The sequence below is a fragment of the Eleutherodactylus coqui genome, chromosome 1 (genome assembly GCF_035609145.1).
Source record: "Eleutherodactylus coqui strain aEleCoq1 chromosome 1, aEleCoq1.hap1, whole genome shotgun sequence".
Lineage (NCBI taxonomy): Eukaryota > Metazoa > Chordata > Amphibia > Anura > Eleutherodactylidae > Eleutherodactylus > Eleutherodactylus coqui.
Window position 1 is genome coordinate 121,560,019 of NC_089837.1, and position 17,910 is coordinate 121,577,928.

General features: G+C 47.8%; 1 protein-coding gene across 1 annotated transcript in view; it reads left to right on the forward strand.

The window, feature by feature from the left end:
* The window catches only part of PFN2 (profilin 2), a 35,632-nt gene that overhangs the window by 8,903 nt on the left and 8,819 nt on the right, over window positions 1–17,910 (forward strand). The window lies entirely within an intron of this gene.

Below are 17,910 nucleotides of genomic sequence, written 5' to 3' on the forward strand. Positions count from 1 at the left end.
GTAACAATGAACGCAGCATGTTGTAGTTTATCACGTATTGCGCACGGTGGCGCTTTATTCTGTGGACTAAACCTTGTACAATGTAATTCCATATCTGCCATGTAGGAGAAGCAATGTTCCTAAGTGACAGCAGGAAACGAAACCAGAAAGACTGCGGAGATCGTCCAAAGCCGCTGCGTTGTTATATCACACTTGTGTGAATGAGCCCCACGTCTTCCCCCTTGCATGAAGCATTAGAGTGCTGTACTCGCATGCCTGTCGTGTCCAGTTCTATCTCTGGGACGGAGCCATGGACTCAGTGACACTACATGAAATACCCAATCTGTAGCGTCTTTATACACTAAAATACACAGCAAGTATACAGTTTCATTCTGTTTTGTGCACATATTTAGTTCTTGTTTTGTTTTTTTTTCATGCATTTAAAAAAAACAAACACTTTCTCCTGCCTCCATATGTAAATACAAGCACACCTGAATACCGTAATGCAAACCATTGGGGTTCATGCCGTCCATCTTGCTTGTGTTTTTAAAAAAGCAAAAAAAAGCATAATACAGAGTGCAAGTTGAATTGAAACCAGAGTTTGCAGCGTTATCGGAGTAGTTATCAGCTATTAAAACTTGGTGTGAACCCAAACCAGACACAGGCGTTGGCCTTATTGTGCGCTGCTTTGGCGTCCATAGTTGGACAAATGCCGCAGGCATCTGGCCTATCTGATCACAGGGGAGAGCATAGGATCCAATGGTACTGGTGTATCTTGACACCACCGGAAGTGGTGGGTGTACTCAACTGTTAGGCCGGCTGCACACGGCCGTGATGGCGGCGCCCCCCCAGAGACCCCAAACTTACCTGCGGAACCGGCGTCCTCGCTCCCACATAACGCTTCGGCGTGATGTGCCCGGCTATGACGCGGCGGCGATTTCACGCTATCTTCCACTGTGCTCCAGCGTGAACGGACAGCTTCCATTGACTGCAATGGAAGCCGTCCGCAGGCGAGGACAGGAGATTTTACGTTGCGGAATTCCGCAACGTAAGCATTGTGCTATTAGGTTCAATAGAACCTAATAGCTGCGGGCAACCGCCGCGAATTACGCGGCGGAAATCCGTCCGTGGGAAGGAGCCCTTAGGCTGTTTGACAGTAGCTGACACCCCCCATGCCTAATTGGCTGCAAAGCTCCTGATTGCTTGAGCGTAGAAGGAGTTCGTACTGGGATGGACAGTTACAGTTAGGGGTAGTAAAGCCTAACTGTAAAACTACCCCTAACCCTCCATCCCACCACAAACTCCGGAGCTGCATATGTCTCCGCCAGAGTGTGAACCCCCAGCACTGCAGATGCCGATCCGGGAGGCCGCATGCCGCCAGTAGGACGTTGCCTCCTGTATATAGTCTTCCCTGGAGTGTGAACTCCCGCTGCAGATGCAGACACGGGAGGCCACGCGCTGCAGCGTTACTGACTGAAGCGATAGGAGGAGGCAACAAGAGGTGTTGGCACTGCAGCAGAGTGTAGCCTCCCCTGGGCTGTGAACCCCTGCTGCAGATGCCGACACAGGAGCCCACACGCTGCAGCATTACTGACAGAACCGATACGAGGAGGAGGCGGTGAGAATCGCCGGTGCTGCAGCAGGTTTGTTCACCGCAGGCAACCGGCAGCAGTCTCAGGAGGCCAGCACAAAACACAGCGGCAGAGCGGTGAGTGCAGCCAGTCAGGTTAAGGGGGCATTACCTGGCTTTCAAGCAGCCTAACACTTGGCTACACCCACCACTTTCGGTGGCGTCAAGATACACCAGTACAGGATTCGATCTGGTGTTTCTGTACAACGCTAGTGAGAAGCTCCTCTATTCACTGAGCGATGATCGTTGCTGTGTAAGAGCTCAGGATGTATTGCTGGGCCAACTGTAGGGTGCAGTAGTGCCTGTCCACTGTCCAGTATAAAAGGGCCCTTAAGGTACCTCTGCACCAGCAGATTTTCTACCAGGAATGAACCCTGATGAACACTCTTGCATGTTGCTCAAATGATCGCTGGTGTGATCGTTCAGGCATCTAACTCTTGTCGGCACATCTCTGCAGTGATGTGCTCCTGCTAAATATATGGTACTCCATAAAAGATGTGGTCACTAGGGCAAAGGTTTGGTGAATGAATGTTCATGCCTGCCCTTTAGGGTATTTTTTTTTTTTTACATGGGAAGACTGTTAAAGGGGTTGTCCCGCGAAAGCAAGTGGGTCTATACACTTCTGTATGGCCATATTAATGCACTTTGTAATGTACATCGTGCATTAATTATGAGCCATACAGAAGTTAATAAAAAGTTATTCACTTACCTGTTCCGTTGTTAGCGTCCTCGTCTCCATGGTGCCGTCTAATTTTCAGCGTCTAATCGCCAGATTAGACGCGCTTGCGCAGTCCGGTCTTCTTTTCTCAATGGGGCCCCTCGTGCCGGAGAGCGGCTCCTTGTAGCAATCAGGAGGCTGGAATCGGCAATGGACCGCACAGAAGCCCTGCGGTCCACCGAGGGAGAAGATCCCGGCGGCCATCTTCAGCAGGTAAGTAACCGGAGCGCGGGGATTCAGGTAAGCACTGTGTGGTTTTCTTGTTTAACCAGTGCATCGGGTTTGTCTCGCGCCGAACGGGGGGGCTGTTGGGGAAAAAAAAAAACCGTTTCGGCGCGGGACAACCCCTTTAAATGCTCATGTGCCCGACAGCCATATCAACTATTATTGCTGCTGTCCTTTTGAATGGAGCAGCACGCAGGAGATCTCTTCTGGCCACACGCTGTCAGAGTAAACGGGCCGTTTGTAGATGAATTTTGGATTTCCTGTTTACACAGGCTAACAGTTGCTTAAGGCCCGTTTACAGGGGCTCAATCACTTAAATGACAGTTTTAAGTGACAGTTTTGAGCGATCATCTTTTGCATAACTCGAAGTAGCTAATTGGCTACTTAAACGTTATGCAGGCAGAGCAGGATACCACCATGATGGCTCAGAACAATGCAGCTGTTTTGTATGTGCAAACAGCTGCATTGTTCATGGAGCTTTCAGCTGGTGTTCCACTGAACTGCCAGCAGGATAGCAGCTGAAAGAATGCTATCGGCACCACCCACTGAGATGTCAGCGGGTGGTGCTGATGAGGCTCATCGCTCATTTCTAGCTGGCTAGAAATGGGCGATGAACAAACAGTGCACCGAGGCCACGTGTTTAGATGCAATGATTATCAATCAAAAGACTGCTTTTGAGTGATCGTTGTTTAAATGGGCCTTTAGTTATAAGGTGAACTGAAAACCCAGGGACTCCCAACAGGTGAGCGATTCTTGCCCTCAGGTTCTGTTTACATGGGACAGTAGCCCATGATTACTTGGGCAACTGTTGGCATGTATAAAGTACCCTAAAAGCCCCTTTAGACTCGTGGATAAAACCTTCCTGCTGTATCTCACTCTGAAGTTACTGGGGAGAATTATTAAATTCTCCAAAAAGAGTTCTGTGTGTGACTCAACTTTCGCACCTACCTTAACAGTTGAGAAAGCTGAGAACTCTCTGAGCAAGCTATGCCAAACGTGACAATTTCAGCTGTTTACATCTGCATCATAACACTTGGTTTCGGTTACCTTTGATGCTAAGGATCATGCAGCCATTGCCTTGCCATCAAAGCAGGGGCACCTCTAACATCATTGGAGGTGGCACAGTGATGAATTCTAGATGGAAGCTGCCGGTCCATTGTGTACGCAGGTCTTATGAAGATGGGTGAAGTTGGAGATCTCCCCGTTATATTGTCTGGAAGCTCTGTCCACCAGGGTTATGTTTGCAGCAGATGTGAGATAGAACTTGGTGTCTGTGGCTTCCTCCATGCCCTGTGCTGGAGTCTCCAGCTGCTTCACCTGGCGGAGCTTTATGGTAGACACATTACAGCAGCTGATTGTGTGACTTTATTAGGTTATGTGGAAGAGCGGCTGCTTTACTGTAAGGAGATCATTTCCCTCCAGAGATGCATTGGAGTGCAGGAGCCTGATGAGTCAGGACTAAAACCACGTGGCACACCTCACATACTTGTAAGAAAGGAAAGTTCTGCGTGTGCCTATAGATCTGGTTACAGGGGCATGGCATGCAGCGGCACAACCCAGTTGTTGTATGATGGGGCATCGTCTTCTAGAAAACATTAATCATCATTCATCCACTGTTTCTACCAACTCGCTAATACAGTCTGCTTGTCTCGGATTGCGATAATGGGTCTGGCTGTAGCTCCTGTCCTACATGAAGTGTCCACTTATCCCAAACTATTTCTCGTTTGGCATTGTTCACTTGTGTGCTCGGACAGCCAAGGGTTCACCTGTATAAACAAGTTGGTTGTTCGTTCATTTACTGGAAGTGACTGAGAAGGACGTATCTAAAGTGAACGAGTCAACGATAACCTGTATTCATGATCCTTCTCTTCCCCCGACCACTGCTGTCAGCCGGACCCCATACAGATTAGAGGCTCACTTGATCTTACTGAAATATGTAGTTTTGGATTCGTTGTGTCTGTCTGGTCGCCTTTGTGTTATGCCGGATGCATTGAAGTAGCAGGAAACTGTGTACTGAATACCTGCAGAATACTTCAATAAGCAGTATTGTGATGTACATCTTGCATGTCATGTCGAGGTGTATGACCACTAATCTAGAATGCCTTACATCCGTTGGCCTCCACAGTACTGTTGTATTATGTTTTAACCAGAAGTTAAGGGGGAGGGGGTGATATAATACAGCACTTTGACATAAAGTAACGCCCCCAGCTTCTGATTGGCTGGAGGCGCGTGTGGCAGGACGACAGGGAGCAGCGGCTGGAGGAGAGGCGCTGACAGCGGCGGCAGGAGAGGCACAGGTGGTAGCATCTGCATTGAATTTTGCATGGCCTTGAGGGTTGGGGTTTATTTTCCTGTTATGCCTACAGATGCTGCTGCTAGGAGCCTTGAATTCCACCAATCAGGAACTAGGGGCATTCTTCCTCCTCTCAAACCCCTAGCTTCCAGTGGTGTCAAGGTACAACGGTACCGCCAAAATGCAGCGGAGTCTGGACTGCTGCATAGCAGCAAACTATTGTATACTGCTCATTACAGGGTAGGGGAGAGCGATCTGATCACTGGGGGTCTGGCTACTGGCACCCTCATGGTAACTGATTCCAAAGGCTGCCCAAATGGATTGGTGGTGGTCATACATGTGCACTACAGTCCCTGTGAAACCAGTAATGTAGCAGTGCACATGCTCAACCACCCCTCCTTCATTCATAGGCATTTGGAGACCACTGTTGTCAGTGGGGGTCCCAGCAGTCAGACCCTCACTGATAAAATGCCTGTCTAGGTGAAAACTGCTTCTGGTCTGACCATCCCTTCAAGGCTACTGCTAAGCAGTCACCCCTGCCTTTCCCTGTAGTGGCTTGGTCTGAATGTGGTCTATGTACAGTCTGTAGATCTGCATGTGAGGCTCCTAATATCCTTCTCACTACTTGGAATAAACTTTTAACTAAAGGTTTCTGCTAGATATGATGTAGATGTGTCCATATCATAGAAGCAGAGTATGGGGCCCTTGGGAGCCCTGCCTGGGTTGTCTCCTCCTGCTTGCACAAACAGGAGTACAGCTCTGCTTTTCAGAGGAACTACATTGTTGGGTAGGAAACTAGCTGAAGAGTCATGATTTGGTGGAGAGGGCATTATGGTGGGAAGAAACGGTAAGTGTCTAAAACAGCGAATGTGGTGCGGATTTTGGCGCAATTTAGCCTGTTTGCCTGCTATAGAATATTACGATGTGGCAGACTTGTTGCAGGCATTTTTGGGCTTATTTTAGCTGGAAGCACTGGGGTATCTTGAGATGACTAGGACCATTGCAGAAGCCTATGCCCCATATGAACTGTCCTAAAGCTGCTTACAATACAGAAGGTAGCGCTGCCCCTCTGTCTACACTGGGGGTCTTGTGGCCTGTAGGCTGCTTCAGGGTTCTGCATGCAATGATACTCTTGTATGTTTCCTAAGCAGCACTGGATTAATCTGGCATTAAGTGGTTGTCTGAAGTCTTCTCTAAAAACGGCTCTCCTGGCTCCATGTTTACAGGCTGCAGCAGCCTATGTCAGATCAGGGACTTATACAGGAAGGAGTGGTGTGGTGACCCCGTTGGGGCTTGTCCACACTGGTGGCTTCCGTTAAGCATTTTTCTCATTCAGTTTTTATTTCTGTTTTAAATGAAAAAGTTTTCACTCTTTCCTCATTGACTTGGGCCCCCTGTCCACGGGTGAGGTGGCATATCGCTAGCAATATTCCTCCGCAGGGGGAAGAACTGACAGGCTCACCATGGAGTCCTATCTAATAGATGGGCTCACTGCAGAAAATCGCAGCATGCTGCAATTTGAATCCTGCGAGCAGGGAATTGCTATGATTCTCCGCTAGTGGATGTCGGGCTGTGCTTTCCATAGTTCTTATATGAAAAGTGTTCACTGCGTTACCCGCGGCTAGATTATCGACGCAGATAACGCAATGACAGCTTGCCCATGGACAGGCAGCCTTAAGTGGGTTTGCATTAAACTGAAATGTTCCCGTTCCTCTATCGTGGTCGCACAAAAATTCGCGATCATGCGAAAAAAATGCATGACCGTTTACTTGTTCTCTCACCTGCATTGCTGCCCTTTGTGTTCCGTGCGGAACTTCACCGTGGAAAATCTGCATGCGGCCGCTAATCCCGGGATTCTCAGAAATCTCGTCCACACGGGATGGCAAATCCGCTGCGGCTAAGCCAGCAGAAGCTGTGGCGCGGATTTGCGACCGCAGCATGTTCAAAATCCCCCCCCCCCCCCCCTGCTGCGGCCGTGCTCTCCTCTGTGGGAGCGCCGACCGCAGCGGAAGAGCAAGCGTCCGGGCCGCTTCAAAACCACCGCGGGTTTTTAAGCAGCTGTTCTCCCGGCGAAAATCTCGCGTTTTTTTTTTTACTGCGAGATTTCCGTCGGGAATCCGCCCTGTGTGAACCCAGCCTTATAGAGTGAAAAATATGGTAAATGGAAAGTTTTAAAAAAACAAAAGAAGAAATTCCTTTAACGAAAACTAACTGAAATCAACAGGTTAGTATACTGAAGCTCCACCATAGAACTATAGAATTATCTTCAACTAAGCATCGGCACATCTGAGCTGAAGAGTCCAATGGGCGGTCCTAACAGTATGTAGGGTCATACACAGCTGCCAATCACTGATGGGATAGCCCATTGCACATTCTGAGCCAAGTGGGCCAGAGGTTTAGCCCCTTAAAGACCAGCATGTTTCAGTCTCAAAAAGCCAAACACCACTTTTTTATTTTTTTTTCTCAACCCATGTGATGGTTTTATTTCCTGCCAAAATTGATATTTATTTTTTTTTTGTCATACGGCTATTTTTTTTAGACCTTTTGGGGTGCGTTAAGCACGGCGTTTTAACAGACGCTTGTGTGAACCGCCCAAGTCTGTAGCACGTCTAGTGATACTACAGACTTCAGGCCTTGAAATACAAAGATTAACCCCTTAGTAACGGAGCTTTTTTGCTTTTTTCCATTTTTGTTTTTTCCTACTCCCTTTTAAAAAATTGCAGCTCCTTTATTTATCCATCGACGTCACTGTGAGGGCTTGTTCTTTGCGGGACGAGTTGTATTTTTCAATGCAACTATTTATTGTACCATATAACTTACTGAAAAACTTTTTAAAAATTCTTAGCGGAGAGAAATGGAAAAAAAACGACATTCCACCATCTTTCGGTGCGTCCTGTTTCTACAGCACACAAATTGCAACAAAAACGACCTGATATTTTTATTCTATGGGTCATTATGATTGCTACGATACCAAACTTGTATAGTTTTTTTTTTTTGTTTTTGCTGTAGTACTTGTATTTTATTTTTTTGCTGTAGTACTTGTATTGTATTTTTTTGCTGTAGTACTTATTTTTTTTTTAAGATATTTAAATTTTTTCAATTTTCTGCGGTCATTTTGTTCGCAATACCTTTTTTTTTTTTTTTTTTGCGACGTAGTTGAGCAAGGGCTCATTTTTTGTGGGATGTCCTGAAGTTTCCGTTAGTATCAATTTGGAATACATATGACTTTTTGATCGCTTTTTATTGCGTTTTTTCTGGGAGACAGGGTAACTAAAAGTGTATTTCTGGCGTTCTTTTTTTTTTTTTTTTTTTTTTTTTTTTTTTTTTTTTTTCAGACGACGTTCACCGTGCGGGAAAAATTATGCACTACTTTGATCGCACTTTTACGGACGTGGCGATATGAAATACATATTTTTATTATGATTTTGATTTTTTTTAATAATGGATATGGCAAAAGGGGGGTGATTTAAACTTTTATAACTTTTTTTTAACATTTAAGAAAACTTTATTGATTGGTTTTTACATTACTTTGAAGTCCCCCTGGGGGACTTTAACATGCAATGCTTTGATCGCTCCTGCAGTATGACGTAATGCTATAGCATTACGTCATACTGCTTTTTTACAGGCAGTCTTTCAAGCCACCCTGTGTGGATGACTTGATAGGCAGCCATGGGGCCATTCATTAGGCCCCCGGCTGCCATGACACCTGCACGGCTCCCCCGATCTCACCGCGGGAGGGCCGTGTGGGACCCCCGAACAGCGTTCGGGGCATTTAAAGGGTTAATAGCCGCGAACAGCCGAGCGCAGCTATTGCCCGCGGGTGTCAGCTGTAATAAACAGCTGATGCCCGCACTGTATGGAGGGAGATGGCGCCGCTACCTCCCTCCATACACGTCCTGCAACAGCAGGACGTAGTTTTACGATAGGGCCGTCACTAAGGGGTTAAAACCTGTTACAGATATGCGAAAATATACTTGGCAAAATCTGCACCACTTTCAATGTGACTTGGCCGAAGCTGCGCTATTACAAGGTCCGCCAGGGTCAGGTTCCAGTGTTGCTCATCATGCACAAAGGATTATACTGAAAGCCAACTGAAACTGCTACACTTGTTAACACTTTATGGCCTCCTGCACACGGGCAGGACAGACCCCACATGTGGGATTCCCGGTGATCCCTACGTACCTGTCCGGCGGCTTCTGCACATGCTGCGTATACTTCCAGAGTGCTCACTGCGGGGGTGCCGTGGGTTAGAAGGCTTCCATTGACTTCATTGTAAGCCAGCTGTGTGTAACCCGCACAAAATTGCAGCATGTCCCGCTTTTATTCTGCATTTAATCTGCCATTAAATGCTATGGGCTGTATTTGCTGCGGAGTCCGGAGACGGACGGCCACCACGGACTCCGCAATGCAAATACGCCCGTGTGCAGGAGGGCTAGCTTTTGATTTAAGCATGCAGCCTCTGAGAAAGATGGCCTCCATCAAGTTGTTCCAGCATTATGAACTTCTAGGCTTGATCTGGATGATAGACCGATTCCGTGCAGCATCCAGTTGTGCCTTCTGGCCTCGGAGCCACGGTAAACACTTCAGGACCTCTTCAGAACTCTAGAAGCAAGTCATTAGTGAACTGTCACCCTGCTCTGAAACTGCTTTAAGGGTGTCCTGGAGACTTTCTTTCTTCACGCATTCCCTGGCCAGGTGAAAACTGATCAGCGGTGGTCCAACTGCTGGGACCCCCACCAATCTCAAGTACAGGGGTCCCATCCGCCTCGCTTGAGAGATTGCTGCATTGTCTGCACGTGTGCTGCTCCATTCAGTTCAATAGGGCTGATGGAAATGGAGCGCTATAGCAATTTCTGCCAGCCCCATTGATGTGGAGGGGCACAGGCACAGCCAGCACTCAATTTGTACCAGTCAGTGCAGCATTGTGAACTAAAGCAATTGGGACCCTCTGTTGCCAGAATTGGGGGTCCCCGTGGTTGAACCTCTACTAATCAATCGGTTTTCAATTATCTAATTAATGGGTGAAAACTGGAGATTAGATGTCTCTCTGGAATACCTTTAAAGAACTTCCACCAAAAAAATTATACATTAGTCAATGGAGTTACAATATAAATTAGTTCCAGCATAATTGTTGTAGGGTCACACATTAAGGCCATATAAAACCGGTAATTGGTTCAAAGTCCTAAAATAAGACCTAAAGTAGAATAGGGTGACTAATACAAAGAAGCAAGTCCTTACATGGTCAGAAAATGCAGCAGGAGGTGTAAATTGTTCTGTACAGGACCCTGAAAGTAGTGTACCAGAAATACTACATGCTGCTGCCCCCATCTGGTGTCCAAAGGGGCAGCTCATCCTGGCACAGGTACAAAATACAATGCAGCATTGTACTGAATGTTACAAAGCTTCTATAGTCAAGAAGTAACTACACTTAAAGTGCTTATCCACTTGTAAGTTATCCATATTCTTCACTGAGGATGGGCCATCAGTAAGCTTGCCCAGGACCCTCAATGATCAGCCATTCTATGGGCCAGTACTCTCGTGCAATGACCTGATTTCTATAGGAGGCAGACGGCACCACTCCTTTCTGCAGTGGTCGAGCTTGGTGTTCTGGACAAAGTTCCCGTTCACTCTAATGTAAGTGTACCTGTAATACCAAACCTGGCCACTGCAGTGAGCACAGTGCTGTCTGCTAATTACAGAAATGAGCTCAATGCATGGGCACCAGCCCAGAGTTTAGCTGATCAGTGGAGGTCCTGGGTGACAGACCCTCACCAATCAGTTTATAACTGGACGTCTTCTTTAATGCAGCTCTCTACTTGGCCCAATGTGGTGACTAGTTGGCTGTAGCCAATCACAGATGTATGCTGACTGGCTGCTTCATTGCAAGTTGAGTCATTTTTTATTTTTTTTAGATTATGATTGGCCAAGCGAAGATGCTGTAATTTGAGGAACCAAATTGCACTAACTTATAGCGATAGCCAAAGTCTAGGAATTGTAACTTATTTAAAGGGGTGTGATTTATAGATTATATAAAGAATGGTAACGTTCAGTCTTATTTGTAGATATTTTTACATTGTGCATGCCTATGGAGGCAGCCATCTTGCCTGAGCTGCAGTTACAGCCTTCAGATATTCTACAGTAGCCTTGTGGGTCATTCACACAGTGGACTGGAAGTGGTCCATTGACTTCTATGGGAGACTATTCTAGGAATCTTCTATAACCTTTGCAGGGGGAGGGGAGGAGGTGAGCTGTGATTACCTATTGTGAATGATGGATACGGTGATAGATATACATACCCACCCATACCATATTTATTTGTTCTAGAAGACTCACTGGACAATACGACGCACCCCCGGTTTAGAGGGGGATAAAATGCTTAAATATGTGTTAAACTTGCCCAGGGCAGTGCAGGGCGATGACGCAGCAGAGGTCTGAAAAAAGCGTCTTTGTGTCAGTGGTGCTTGTGTACGGCAAGAGCAAGGGAAGAAGCCATTTGGTGGAGGCAGGGAAGCAGCAGCAGTTCCCACCGGTGTTGACCACCGATCAGCAGTACGTATGGGTGGCAATGGGAAGGAGACAAAACTGCTAAGTCTGCATGTCCATGGGCATGATTCCGCCGGCAATAAATCGCTGGCCAATCATGCTGTCTGACACTTTCCATAGTGTTGCTATGGAAAGCACAGCCGCGACATCCATGAGTGGAGAATCATAGCAATTCTCCGCTAGCGGTATTAAAATTGCAGCATGCTGCGATTTGCCGTGATTCTCTGCGGAGAGCCTATCTGTCAGATGGGCTCAGTGTGGAGAACTGTCACCTGTCTCCTGCTCCCCGGTGGCAGCTCCCGCGGCAGAGATCTGCTGTGGGATATCACTATGCCTGTGAACAGGCGGTCTAACTGATCACACATTTTTTGTGTGTGCTAACTAAACCGCGGTTGTGCGTTAACCCTTTCCAATCCATTTATTTTTTTTCTCACCCATTCTCCCCAGCTCCAAATTGGAGCTGGGGAGAATGGGTGAGAAAAAATACATTTTCCTGCACCCTCCTGAACTGACAGTTCAGGAGGGTGCAGGGAGGGACCTGCTTACCTGTCCGGCGTCTTCCGCATTCTCCTTCTGCCTCCTGGCTCGGCGATCATGTGACCGCTGGGGTCAGGTGGCATCCAGCAGTCACATGATCGCCGAGCCTGGAGACAGAAGGGAGAATGCGGAAGACACCGGTCAGGTAAGCAGGCCCCCCCCACGGTGCAGGCTCCCGTCTCGGCGTTCATGTGACCGCCAGGGGTCAGGTAACACCGGCGGTCACATGATCGCCGGCCGGAATCTCTATGCATTGCATAGCGGTAATTGAGCGCTATGTAATGTGTAAAGGAGCAGGCAGAAAGGGTTAAAAACCCTTTCTGCCTTCTCCTCGGGGGTCCTCGATGAGGACCAGTGCAGGAGTGTATCTGCACCCGATGTGTCTGACAATCGGGTGCAGATCCACTCCTGCAGTGTCGGGCCTGCCCCGACATCGGAGCTGTGGAGGGAAATTATGACGTCGGGGCAGGCCCAACATTGGACTGGAAAGGGTTAAACTCGCAATCATGACAAATTTTGGCACATTTGTTCTATTGGACGTAGCTACTTTTCCCCCCTGATTTGGAGGGGGGAAAAAAGTGTCTGCGAAACATACAGTAAATATTATTTTTCCTGCGATCTACTGCCTGTGATGAACAGTTTATTCTATAGAACAAGTGTCGGAATACTAGGCTTTGGGGTATGTGCACAGGGCAGAATAAAGTTGGAATCCTCACCGGATTCTGCCTCTGTAGAAATCCAAGGTCTGCTCTGTACCTGTACCCTGTGTGTGGTGCTGCAGAATCTGCATCAAGAACTGATGGGTTGTGGGTTTTTTTTTGGGGGGGGGGGGGGGGGGGTGATCAAAATTGGTTTCCGAAGTTCTGCAATACTATGGAAATCGTCCTGCAAAGACTATATGGGGGGAAAACATCTGAAATAAGCCTGAGACAAAAGCCAGACTGCAATCTCCAGATCAGTCGGCTGCCTGCTTATGATTAAAGAGTCAGAGATCGAATGAACTCTGCAGAGCATCGCTCCCCTGCCAAATAAAGGCTTCGCGTTGACTCATGTTTAGGATTCCTGTCCTGTTCTTTGTCACTGTGATGCTTTACAGTTTATGAATTTTCCATGCCTTCTCCAGAATAACTTGTACATGTTTATCTAGTGAGCTTAGAAGACAGCGTAGGGGCACTCTAGTTGTCTGCACCACCCGGCTAATGACTGACCTTTGACCCTGATACATGCAGTATTGTCTTTCACTGGGCATTTTACTACCAGTTTGATTAATTTCCTGATTGACGTGTAGCTATCTTGAAGTGTGTGTGTGCCTGCCATCTATCTAGCTATCTGGAGTTCAAAAAGCTTGGCCTTTACTCCCTATGTTGGTCATTTACACACGGATGTCAACTGCAACCCAGATCTATCCTTGGTGTAGAATCCAGGCTTGCTACACTGATGCCTCCAATGTAAAGCACTACTGTATATGCTGACCCTGGTACTTTCTGCTGCCCGCAGTGAGGATGGCATAAAGTGGTGTCCTGCTGGTTTCAGTGGTCTATGTGCAGTGGTGTATAAAGGGCTTCCAGCAAGAAGAGTCCAGATCAGGGGGTCTTCACATCTGAGTAGGACCCTCCAATCAGATTCTGTCGCAGATCCAGCACAAAATAACGGAAGGAATAGTGCTGCATGCAGTAAAATGCCAGGCAGCTGAGCGGAATCTGAACAGACCCCCATAATAGTCAATGGGGGTCCGTTTGGTGCTGTTTAATTCAGTTATAAGATTGAGTTGTTCAGTCAGGGGATTCCCTGAATAGAGTAGGAAATCAAAACCCCCATCGCAGATGTGAAATCGGGGTGGATGGGCAGGACTGGCAGCATCACATGATGTGGCTCTGAGCTAGAAGACAATTGGAATGCTCAAATCAGCATGTCAGTCATTACTCCATGCTGCCCTCATTTAAGACAGCATGAAGTGCAGTAGTAATAGTACCTGTGTGAGGGGGACCTAGAAGGAAGAGCCCAGTACTAAGCTTTGTGGCCTAAGATATTCTGCAGTGGGTCACCTTTCCAGTTATTGCACTGACACACTTGGGATTTAATCAAGTTAAATTGGTGTCCAACAGTTCAGTGTTCAGACTGTAGGAAATGACCATACTGCGAGGACCCTCTCCATGGTGGCCCACCACACTCCAGGAGGACATATGGCATTGGTACATGGAGCCATCTGGGCAGAAGCTTTGTGTTTTAACTGAAGGTTATAACGTGAGAAACTTGTTACAAGCATGTAGACACAAATGACGTGTAGATGTTCTTCCCATCAAGATGTGCAGGTTTTATTTCCAGAGCAGCAGAACGGTTTGGCCGGCTGCACACGGGATTTGCATTGTGGAATCTGGGGGGGCTGGCATCCGCCTCCGGGTGCCACAGCCCATACCTTCCATAGCATGCTATGGAGAACTTCTTCTTCCTGCACCGCAGTTGGTTTCCGTGAACAGAGGAAAAGTCACATGTTCTATTTCTAGGCAGATTCCGTGTAGACGGCTTCCATTGAACTCTGTTGAAGCCATCTGACTTACGGATTCCACATTATCGCCTAGCAATGGGGTGTGGGGAGAATTTGAAGAGCAAAATCTACTACGCATGTCTGACGGCTCGCTGCGACCATCCGCAGGACAGGAAATCAAAAGTAAGCGGGCATGCAGCGCTGCGGACTCGGGGCTGGATTCTGCTGCGGGCTCCCATGTGCAGCCGGCCTTTCTATGTACAAATGTGTCCTTACTTTACATACATTACAGGATGGCATTCACTTAGCCACAGGAAAATGGTGGGCAGGTGTGTCCCTGGAGCGGGCAGGGGTTTGTCTTCTGACACCTTGGTAACCAGATTTAGCTAAATTTCTAGCTAAATTTGAAGGGGTTGTCTCGCGCCGAACGGGGGGGGGGGGGGGGGGGTTGAAAAAAAAAAAAAAAACCGTTTCGGCGCGGGACAACCCCTTTAACTCTTCTCCTGCCCGCGGATCCGCACCCCATAGGGATGCATTGACCACCCGCAGGGTAGATAAATACTGGCGGATGGTCAATAAAAGTGATTTTAAAAAAAAATGGAGCATGAAAAAATCTGGACCATGCTCCATTTTCGTGCGGGTCTCCCACGGGGACGGCTCCCGCGGGCTTCTATTGAAGCCTATGGAAGCCGTCCGGATCCGCGGGAGACCTAAAATAGGAATTTAAAAGAATTTACTCATCCGGAGCGGGCGGGGAAGGTCTTCTCTTCCTCACGGCCGGATCTTTCTTGCTTCGGCTCGGTGGATGTGCCCGGCGCATGCGCGCGGCACGTCGGCGACGTGCCGCCGGCGTGACGAGTTCATCCGCCGGCTGAAAAAGAAGATCCGGCCGTGAGGAGCATGCTGCAGCTGTCTTCCCAAGCGTGCAATCCGCACACCGGAGGAAAATGACATCCGCAGGCATTTAATTACCTGCGGGCGCCCAATGATTCCCTCGGGCACACAGATTTTGTGAGTTAATTTATGCTGTGGACATGAGGCCTTAGACTTTCCACTCACTGTGCCTTGAGCTGGTAAGCAGAGATGCAGCCTGGATGGGCCCTTCTGTTTTATCTAGTGATGGGGTGGAGGGTTGATCTCTGCATCATATACCCCTCCCCTTCCCAATCAACTTGGTATGACCCAATGATATGTGCAGTTCTTAAAAGGTCAGACCAGACTGCTTACTGCATAGCATGTGGCATTACATCCCTTCAGTGGTAGGTGGGTCTCCAGGAAAAGCCTGTGTTAAAGGTGGTGTGCCACAATTACAAGTTGTCAGCTATACAAAGGATGGGGGATAAGTTACTGTCCGGTGGGGGTCTTGCTGTTTCGGCTATGTATGTGCAGCCAGAGTTCCTTTTATTTCAGTGGGGCTGACTAAAATACCCCAGCACTTGCTGTTTCATCCCTGCGGTTCCGTGGAAAGCGGTGCAACCAGTGCTCCATTCAGTCTCCTCATTGCAGGGGGAGCAGCAAGGATAGGGGACATGCATACTGCACAGGATCAGTGAGTCTCTGGGGAGGCCCCCCCCCCAAAAAAAATACATGGGCAGATAAACCATGTGTAATAAGCAACAAGATGGCAAATCAATTGGCACTTGTTAACATTCACTTTCATGTTGCTCGATCCACCCCTCCTCATAGTTTAGTGTTGCACACCCCTTTTGTGCAATGGGATTAGAATTGGCTTTGCCTCTTGTGGGCTTTTTTCTTGATCTATAGCAATGCATTCCCCCCCCCCCCCCCCAATGTTGGATGTTAACTTTTTAAACTTGTGCTTAGCTTGTTATGACTTATGTCCTACTGCACACCAACATGTTTCCTCGTGTACACAAATGGCAGTTTATTTTGAAGTCATCTGAACTTGGGGACACCTTACCCCTTAAGGATGTGGCCTTTTTTAAAAAGTTTGGGTTTCTCATCCCTACTGTCAAAACATCACTAATTTTTACATTTTACATAGCTGTTGATGGGTGTGTGTAACTTGTTTTTAGTACAGTTTTGATGTACCATATCAAGTACTGACACTTTTTTTTTTTTTTTTTTTCTGTTGCACTACTCAGAATGTAAAAATATACAAAACTGTTGCTATTTTGTAAGTGTCATAGCTTTTCTTCCTGCTGATGGGACTTTGTGAGGGCTTGTTCTCTTGCTGGATGACCTGGTACCATAAGGCTGGCTGCACACGAGCGTGACAGGCTCCGCCGCGGAATATTCCGCGGCGAAGCCCGTCACGGCGCCCCCCCCCCCCCCCCCCCCCCAGAGACCCCATACTTACCAGCGTATCTGGCGTCTTCACTCCCGCATGACGCTTCCCCGCCCACCGCCGCGTCACATGGTGCGACGGCGGTAGGCGGGAAAGCGTTTTCACGCTATCTTCCGCTGTGTTACAGCGGGAGATAGCGTGAACGGACGGCTTCCATTGACTGCATGGCTGCATTGACTGCAAATAGAGCATGCTGCAGGTGAGGACGGGAGATTTCACGGTGCGGAATTCCGCACTGTGTGCCCTGAGCTATTAGGTTTAATAGAACCTAATAGCAGGGGGCAACGCAGCGGATTTTCGCCACGAATTACGCGGCGGAAATCCGTTCATGGGAAGGAGGCCTAAGGCTGGGTTCACACAGGGCGGATTCCCGTCGGAAATCTCGTGGTTTGGCCGCAGCAAAAACCGCGAGATTTCTGCCGGGAGAACCGCCGCAGTTGTAAGCCGCGGCGGCTTTGAAGCAGCTCGGCCGCATGCTTTCCCGTTGCGGCCGGCGCTCCCATAGAGAAGAGCGTGGCTGTGATGTAAATAAAAAAAAAGTAAATAGACATGCTGCATCTTTTGAAACCGCAGCCGCGGTTTCAACCGGATTTACCGCAGCGGATTAGCCGTCCAGTGTGGACGAGATTTTTGAGAAATCTCATCCACATGGCTGGCTAATCCCGAGATTAGCGGCCGCGGGCGGATCTGCTGCGGCAAATCCGCCCTGTGTGAATCCAGCCTAACTGATCTTTATTTTTGTTCTTGGAGATGGGGGTGACCAAATGCATTAAATGAAACTCTTATGGACATGGCAATATATAAAGTGGTTCTGCCTTTATTAAATTCAGATAAAGGGGTGTCTTGCTCTTAGTAACTTCAGATCGTACAGCCCCATCTCTTGGTTAACCTCTTGTTACTTTGTATCCTGAACATACTTGATCCCTTTCTCCTAAATGTATATCTTTAACGCTGTCATGGGCACACCTACTCATAGTGCTTTTTGACAGTTGGTCGTTTATTCCAATAAATCACCCTAGAATTGGCACAAAGCAATAAATGGAGACAGGGAGGGAAAAAACTGCAAACTAGCTATAAAAAGTAACATTTGGAGCCCAAAGCTAAATAACTGGACAACCTAATCTGATCCTGTCTTAAAGTACTTGGCCAATGTATTGTGACCGATGTGGCTGATCAGATTTTTATTTGAATC